Source organism: Ylistrum balloti, unplaced genomic scaffold (assembly GCF_031769215.1).
Source record: "Ylistrum balloti isolate Yb309-2 unplaced genomic scaffold, AGI_CSIRO_Ybal_v1 Utg372270, whole genome shotgun sequence".
NCBI lineage: Eukaryota > Metazoa > Mollusca > Bivalvia > Pectinida > Pectinidae > Ylistrum > Ylistrum balloti.
Genome location: NW_026783057.1, coordinates 102498 through 112347, shown reverse-complemented (window position 1 = coordinate 112347; position 9850 = coordinate 102498).

The following is a 9850-nucleotide window of genomic DNA, read 5'->3' as shown; positions in this document are numbered from 1 at the left end:
ACAAGTACAAGAATATTTATTGATGAAAACATGTTTTAAAGTTAGTTTTTGACTCTGTCTTTAGGGAATGATCAATAGAGGTAACCATTTCGGTGGTCCTAGCGTCTCGCTGATTTAGAATTAGACCGTTTCATTGTCCCATTTCCATTATAGATAGTGCGTTGATGGTCTTTGTAGGCAGCCATGTTGGCCCAAGAATAGTAGTTCATGTTCATCATCACCACATTTGGTTTATATTTCACATTTTTCATTTTGGCAGATAACGTTGGAGCAGAGAGTCTATTTACAATATTTTTCACGTCATTCTCTCCTTTCACATCTAGACTACGGCGAATAATAGGAAAGTTTTTTTGGTAACCTTGGAGATGATCACGCGGTGAGGATGGACGAGATGCCCGGATGGGTTTTCCTTCACGCCATGATGGAAACTTCATACCTGAATTTTTTGCCGATGCCACGTTCTGAAAAAAAAAAAACAAATCAACAAATAAGAAATATAATAAAGAAGCAGAACATCATCGTTTTATGTCTTCATGCAGAGTATCAGAAGTGAGCGATAAGTTATATCAAATCAACAACAATAAAAACAACAACAGCAAAAACCAACAACAACATTTGTAAGCTTACAACAGCATCATATCAACCTCATTCGTGGTTTCACTTTCACCTATCGTAACATACTTATTTTATAATTCCTAACTATATTAACCTAGCTTATCTTTTCTCTGTGGTTGTAACTAAGGTTTATACCAGTTGGCAACAGAAATCTGTCTTGCATTTGTTATTTGAAAGAATATGTATCTTTGTGTAATGCCTGCTATACCTTAAACTACTTGTATTTACCACTACGGGTATTTTGTCAGAAATGTGTTAAGCTACTTTATGCAAAGAAATAAGTCAAACATATAAAACAGATTAGAACTGTAGTACACTTGGAGATGTAGAATTTTCGATAGACTCTTCCGTACTTATATAAAAATACTTGTAACAACCCATATCTAATAAAATCCTATATTTCGTAGTAGTTTGTTATTGAGTAAGGACTTTGTTATGGGGGTTCAATGGCGCTCCCCTCCCTTAGCTAGCGACATTATCTGGCGCATATTATTCAAAATGGTTTCTCCTAAAACATAAAAGAAAATCAATTTTAGCACTATTGAACAGCTATGACACCATTAAAAAAAAATCGGCATTGACCTCCTCTAGCCCCATTTCCGTTAAATACCCAAGGTATATGTTCACATATGGCCATCCGTTAATATCCTACTTTGTAGGGTTATACAAGCATGTTAATACTATTATATTTGAACTTTGTGTTGGTGTTAAAAATATTCATCTGATTACAGTGGATTTCGACAAAACATTACACTATATATGTTTCGGCGTCTATATAATGAACTGACCGAATTCCTTAATGATATATGGAATATAATAAACAACACCACACTAAACAATACACAGATCTTGATGATTTAGACATCCTTATGAAAAATACAAAGCTTACTACCATGCAGTAAAAGTTGAATACAGGAGTGTGGCATATGTCACCGCCCCCAGAAGGGTGATGCCAGTCATCACCTCCAAAAGTGTTACACATGTCATCACTCCTAGAGTTTTACACATGTCATCACCCCTAGAGTTTTACACAAGTCATCACCCCTAGAGTGTTACACAAGTCATCACCCCCTAGAGTGTTACACAAGTCATCACCCCCTAGAGTGTTACACAAGTCATCACCCCCTAAAGTGTTACACAGTCATCACCTCCTAGAGTGTTACACAAGTCATCACCCCCTAGAGTGTTACACAAGTCATTAGCCCAAGAGTTTTACACAAGTCATCACCCCCTAGAGTGTTACACATGTCATCACCCCCTAGAGTCTTACACAAGTCATCACCCCCTAAAGTGTTACACAGTCATCACCCCTAGAGTTTTACACAATTCATCACCCTCAAGAGTGTTACACAAGTCATCACCCCTAGAGTGTTACACAAGTCATCACCTCCAAGAGTTTTACACAAGTCATCACCCCCTAGAGTGTTACACAAGTCATCACCCTCTAGAGTGTTACACAAGTCATTAGCCCTAGAGTTTTACACAAGTCATCACCTCCTAGAGTGTTACACAAGTCATCACCCCCTAGAGTGTTACACAAGTCATCACCCCCTAGAGTGTTACACAAGTCATCACCTCCTAGAGTGTTACACAAGTCATCACCCCATAGAGTTTTACACAAGTCATCACCTCCTAGAGTGTTACACAAGTCATCACCCCCTAGAGTTTTACACATGTCATCACCCCTAGAGTGTTACACAAGTCATCACCCCCTAAAGTGTTACACAGTCATCACCCCTAGAGTTTTACACAAGTCATCACCCCTAGGGTTTTACACAAGTCATCACCCCTAGAGTGTTACACAAGTCATCAGCCCCTAGAGTTTTACACAAGTCATCACCCCTAGAGTGTTACACAAGTCATCAGCTCCAAGAGTGTTACACAGTCATCACCCCCTAGAGTGTTACACAAGTCATCACCCCCTAGAGTTTTACACAAGTCATCACCTCCTAGAGTGTTACACAAGTCATCACCCCCTAGAGTTTTACACAAGTCATCACCTCCTAGAGTGTTACACAAGTCATCACCCCCTAGAGTTTTACACAAGTCATCACCTCCTAGAGTTTTACACAAGTCATCACCCCTAGGGTTTTACACAAGCCATCACCCCTAGAGTGTTACACAAGTCATCACCCTCTAGAGTTTTACACAAGTCATCACCCCTAGAGTGTTACACAAGTCATCAGCTCCAAGAGTGTTACACAGTCATCACCCCCTAGAGTGTTACACAAGTCATCACCACCAAGTGTTACACAAGTCATCACCCCTAGGGTGTTACACAGTCATCACCCCCTAGAGTGTTACACAAGTCATCAGCTCCAAGAGTGTTACACAGTCATCACCCCTAGAGTGTTACACAAGTCATCACCACCAAGTGTTACACAAGGCATCACCTATTAAAGTGAGGTATACATCATTATGCCTTATCCAAGTGTTTATCTCCTGTCAAGGTTGATAACTATTAACAATTTTGTTGTGTTAAAAACAGTCTTGTAGCTATACGTCAGGTTGATAGGATTGTGTTGATTTTTTTCACCTAGTGACTTGCGTTTTAATGACGTTTAAGTGAATTATGACTTCAAGAAACTCGGAAATGCCTTTAGTGTTTCGTAACCTCATTATCTCACTGACGTAGTTCATATCACAAAATGTTATACAACATGTCTACTAACATGTATGAAAAATCTATATCAAAACAATATTACATTGATTTTAACAACAAAGAAAAATATAAATTTAATATAATATTACAAAACTGGTAAATGCAGACACAACTGCAAAATTTTTTAATCAGCACCTTTCACAATCATCAGTGAAACAACTTTTAGGTTAAGGCACCCCTTCACCCACCTGTTACAGATTTACAATTATTTTGGTGAAGAACAGAAAATTAATTTTTAGTAATATGCTAGTTCGTCATCGTGAAAAAATTCTTGAAATTGGTCTGAAGTTACAATTTCATTAAAAGTACACTGCCATCAGCATTAAAATGTCATTCAAGTTTAAGTTTCATTTAAAATACATCACCAATGACCATTTGGTTTCACCTCACGAAAGTCATAATGTTTTTTAAGTTACGATATAATGTAAGCTCTAACGTCTTTAAAGTTAGATGTGATGCAAGTTTAAACGTCATTGAAGTTAGATGTGATGTTTGTTTTAACGTCATTAATGTTAGATATGATGCAAGTTTAAACGTCATTGAAGTTAGATGTGATGTAAGTTCCAACGTCCTTGAAATTAGATGTGATGCAAGTTTAAACGTCATTAAAGTTAGATGTGATGTAAGTTCTAACGTCATTAAAGTTAGATGTGATGCAAGTTTAAACGTCATTAAAGTTAGATGTGATGTAAGTTTAAACGTTATTAAAGTTAGATGTGATGTAAGTTCTAACGTCATTGAAGTTAGATGTAATGTAAGTTCTAACGTTATTAAAGTTAGATGTGATGTAAGTTTTAACGTCATTAACCAGGAAAGTGTTAACGTCATGAAATTCATAACTACGATGTTATGTAAGTCTTAAAGTAATTTTAGTTACGATATCATTTAAATGTTGACGTCTTTAGAATTTTAAATGTAATTACGATGTTTTAAGTTTGAACTCCATAGCAGTTACCTTCAAGTTTACGTTACTAAGTCATTAAAATGTCATTATTAGATTTAAATTTAAGTACCAAATTCACTCGCTACTTGGTCACGATTCCATCGTATCTTGGGGAAAAAAATCATTTGTTTAATCAAGATAATAGAGCAAACAGCCAGTTTAAACTATAAAAACGATTGTTTAAAGAGCTATCGAAATTGAATTAAACAGTATCATACGTCTACGACTTAGTGGGTAGTACTGTAGGTTAATTACTGGTGGTGATTATTAGTGGGTAGCACTGGAGGTTAATTACTGGTGGTGATTATTAGTGGGTAGTACTGGAGGTTAATTACTGGTGGTGATTATTAGTGGGTAGTACTGGAGGTTAATTACTGGTGGTGATTATTAGTGGGTAGTACTGGAGGTTAATTACTGGTGGTGATTATTAGTGGGTAGTACTGGAGGTTAATTACTGGTGGTGATTTCGTACTGATACGATTACATGGGATTAGTGATAAGGTCAAACATGGCTGAGGACCTTTTGTGTAGGTAATAATGATTGAATATAGGTTTATAAACACCCACGTCAATACTCTTATCAAACTGATTTCAAATAATATCTAAAAACTGGTATTATGTTATGTATTGTTTATTTTCTCAATAATAGACATTTTACAAAAACGACCTTTTCCTAATGAGTCCGCCGTAAAAACAAACAAGGAGAATATTCGACTCCATACAGGACACTGAATAAATTCAAATATATATGTAACGGGACACCAAATAAGATGAATTTTACATATTAGAATATATAATATTCTGTTTATTTCCGAGATTTTCAATCACAGTAAACATATTTCAATCAGCCGTTACACATTCTGCTGTTTATTCAGTGATTTTGCCATATACCAATTTTACACTCAGATTAAATTTTACACCATGTTAACATTCAGACAACATTCTTAATACATACAATAAATGTCTGTTATACTACAATTACAATATTTACTTGAGAAGTGATGGTGATTCTTAATTTTGTCAACAGTTCTTGATTTGTTTTTAGCCAATCGGTGGTGGCTGTTGTAAATATTGTTCTTCTATTTATCAATTCCTAACGCCGATTATTTCCCCCACTTCTCTTTTTAAGAGCACCTATATGGTGATGTATACTTGTTTATCTTATTTCTTATTGTTTTAATCATTGTTCAACAGACAAATTTCATTTTTTCTCCAATATGTATAATTTTATCCATGTTTTTAGAAATAAATATTAAACCACGTATTCGCGCTTAGGGGTGTAGATATCTAGGACCAATATATAAATTGTTCCCATTTTATGTAGGAATGCTGTGTCAGCATTTATGAATTGTTATCTCGTAAATTGAGTCAATACACAACCATTGTTGTCTCTTATAATATATACTAGATATATAGGTTACACAACAAATAAATATGAGAAATATTCGGGCTTAACATGTGGTAAAAGGTACAAACACACAAACTTTAGCGAGTGTTTTCTGAATTTTGGAATAATAACTATAGATAATGAAAGAAACACTATACAAAACAACCTTGAGTTAACGATAAATTGACATTTTCTATGTCCAATGTTTTCAATCTTTACCAGAGTTGTCGTTCCTTAACAATCGCAATGTCATTGGAATACCGCAATGCACTCTGGGAGATATTGTTGTGTTTTGTTAAGATATCAGTTCGGCGTAAATGATAAGACCTTTAGCGAAATGCAGCTTATTACTCTACAATTTCGGAAATATGAGGGAAAAATACAATTTATTACAAATCATAACAAGTAATTTGAAATAGTTTATCATCTTCAAAGCGATAAATCGAAAGAAATTATATACAAATCAAATTATCACAAAAACAAACGCGTACCACGTTTTGCTGTCGTTCATTTTCGCGAATGATTAAATGCCCTTCCCGTCAAATTTCACACGTCTGTCATACATTAGTATTAAATTGTCGCCCAGTGGAGTATGTTACGTTTGGACGTTTTGGGGATACGGAAGGATACATGTTGTCAGTGTTGATGTTTATGTCAAATTTACCACCATTAATCCGTCCTCCAAACACAAAAATAAATTAATATAAAGGCGTGTCGGTCTTCGCCACCACTGTAGATATTCGGCATGATGACGTGGGCAAGCAAGTAGCAATCCCGGTCAAAGTTTGTCGTATCAGCCAATCATAACACCTTAAACGCTCATAACATGTGTGATTTAAGCTTTTTTTTAATTAACAGTTGTAATGATGACTTTACCTTGATAAGTTGAATACCATCCACCTATTGTGGTAGAAATAGCAGTACTTTATAAAATACTCTATATAAACCACACATTGTCACCAATCAACCAATGTTGTGGTCTATTAGTAGGATGTGTTACCTGTATGTGCTTCAGACCGATTTATCTCAATCGTTGGCCAACATTCTGTAACAAAACCTTATTTGAGGTCACAGAATATGAACCCGGGACCGAGATAAGTCGATTTCGAACATACACAGGAAATGAATGATATTTCTAGTATGTCATCGTGATGCGTCAAATGTCTCGATCGTTCAGGTGCCCGATAAATCTGACGAGACCTGTTAACATGTCCATTGAACCTCAATAATATTTTTAAAATAAAAGAATTAGATATTGCATGTTCTCAACCAGCAGGAACCGATTAAATGCACATCATTTCATTTTTATTTTTTGTTTCTCACCATTTTCTTCTTCCGTGGAACGGTTGAATGTGACGTCATAGGTTTTGTGACATCATATGAACTTGTTGGAGATTCTGTTCTCCAACTGATGGATGTTGAACCTGCAACTGACATGATCAGACTAAAGTGTCACCATCTAGAAGCTGAACTTTACGAATGGCTTTTAATCCTCGATCCCGGAATATTTTTTCCTCAGTCGAATGTATCACACTTCAATCATTGGATGTTTTACTCCGAATCCACACTCACGGAAACGTCAGATGTTAGAGAAATATTCCATTGAGTTCCAGGAGTAATTTATTACATGCATGTAATGTCAGCCGTTACTTGTATGTTTTTTTCTCGTTCCTTCCCATAGAACAATGATAGACACAACAGTAGTTACTATATACACACTGAGTGTTACTGTGTATGGGGACATATACAAAGCACTACCGGATTATAATATAAAGACTTAGTAAGTTATAATATAAAGTCTTTAAGATTAAACTATAATCCATATTGATATTTAGATAGTCTATCTGTAACGGAATGAAAAAATAATTAGAAAATAATACGTTTTCTAATCTCTTTGTGTTTGACCTTAATCGTGTAGCTGTTGGGGTTAACGCTATAGTCAGAATGAGGATATATTGTTGGTCGAAGATTCCAGACTAATAAATGTTAATACCCTAAACCTAGGTTCAGGAACGCCATGTAGCATGTAGTTTGGTTTAACATTGTGGGAAACCTTTCACTGAAGTCACTGAACAATGGTAATCATTGACAGCCGAGATCATCAGCAGCGGTCATTGGAAAATGATAAATGATTTTATATGAAAATAAATATGGTGTTGGTTGTATACTTACCGACTCAGAAGCTTTCAAAAACTTACTCGAAAAAATCTAAAGGAGGGGAGAAGAGGTGGGGATTAGATGGAGGGGGGTGGGGTTAGAGGTGGTGAAGGGAGATAATTACGCTTTACGATAAAAAACCATTGGTCTAAAACAGTAACATTATGAAGATTTAAAAAGATGTGGCTTTCAGGAAAAACAGCTTCAAACCGATAGAAAAAGGAAACAACGATTATCGTAAATGTAAATAAAATGTCTTAATTTCTGATTTTTTTAAAAAAAAATTAAAACTTCCTATGAATGTTTCTTTGGTTGACACCGAGATAATCGATATGTGATATCAACCGTTGTTTATTTACATCTTCAGAGAGAAGACGATTCTAGTTACGTTCTAAATGTAACAACATTCGGTCATGGAACTTAAGCAGTAAATATGTATCTACAGAGATTGATAAAAACATTGAAAACTTTGAAGTTTGACTTAGGTTTGGTATAACACAAGAAACAGCAGGTCTCGGTACCAGTCGTGTCTTCATGAGTAGCCATACGTGTAGGGGGTGGGGGCATTTACAATGTGAATGTCCCTTGTTCTTTAAGTTCCACATATCATTATTCTTGGCCATAAGTTAGAGGCCATCATTTTCCTTCTGAAAAAGATAACCATATCGTTCTCCTTGCAGTGTTTGGAGTCGTATGCCACCAAGCGATACATCCAACTTAACGATCATCCGGATTAAACTCGGGTACGCCGTACTCTAACGAAACAAGTTTTTTTTACAATAAGGAGGGTTTGCATGTGCTCCATGCCACATCAGAAATTGACAACTGCTAAAATATTTCGGTTAATACAGCGTCGGAACCAGATCAGACGTCCCTGTGTAGGCAGGCAAGACAAGTTGCATTTACAACAATACAGAAGACAATGGAACGTCATTATTCACGTAAGATGGCGTACCGTCAAAAGACGTTTGAGCGAGTGTTGATTTCACTCCTGCCGACAAGTAAAACGTCCTCTGTTGACATGGTCAGATCATTCGACCTTCACTTGTTCCTAATCTCAATTCCCATCGATTGGCAGATCGGCCTCTTATAATGGACGGCAATGCCAAACCATGTAATACAGAGTCCGTCTAGTACAAGACTATCAAAGAGGAAGTGAGAGAGATGCTCCCATGGCGTGCAATGTCACCAGAATTCATCTGAGCACGTGTTTGATTATCCCAGACTAAAAGGCATTATAAGGGATCCAAAATGAAGAAGAAAAAAACCGGAAAATTACGGGGTGCATTTATTCAGGAGAGGTTTCCTCACTTCGGCGTCTGGTTAATGGTGACACAACAGACACAGGAATTGTACCAGGAGCGTGATAGCTATTCCAGATCTTGACATTTTCATACCCAACATAACTCGTTTATTAGTTAATCTTTTTGACACTCAGGGTCAAACGTTTTTTCTAGACTTTGATGACGCCTGTTTGAACACGTCTTTTTAAAATGAAGTACTTCCACTTCTGTAAATTTCTTTTCCTATCGACTGTGTATAGTTTTGTTAAGTACAGCTAACGATATCAAGCCCAATTCAAGGCATGGGTCGTCCGTAACTTATGGCCAAGTGTATATGATTAATCTGGTGCTGTCAATACCTGGATTATCGATACAGACATGCAAACCCAGGATCACTTTTGCAATATGCCCGTCCGATCGGCGGTTCACATGATAAAGCTGATCGACACTTGACATTTTTGTATAGAATGTATTTGATGGAGACAAGAGTGGAAAGCCACACTTGTGACACGACATTCGCGTTGTTTTGGTGTGTCAATATTGTGGTGACGGATTAATACATCTGTAAACGTCAGTCTATCTGATCGTAATGTGCACATTTTTGAAAGTAGATGGACAACACTGCAAGCCCGTAGCGCATGCTGCTTTGCGTCAATGTGTTAAACGCCCTTGTACTTCTACATACTTAGTCAATTGATTCAAGCGCGCAGCTGACGCGTTTTTTTTTTTTTTTAAATAACACTCGTTAAACAAGAGAAAGACCAGTAACCTGTTTTATTATTGTGTGGCTAACAATCTTTGAT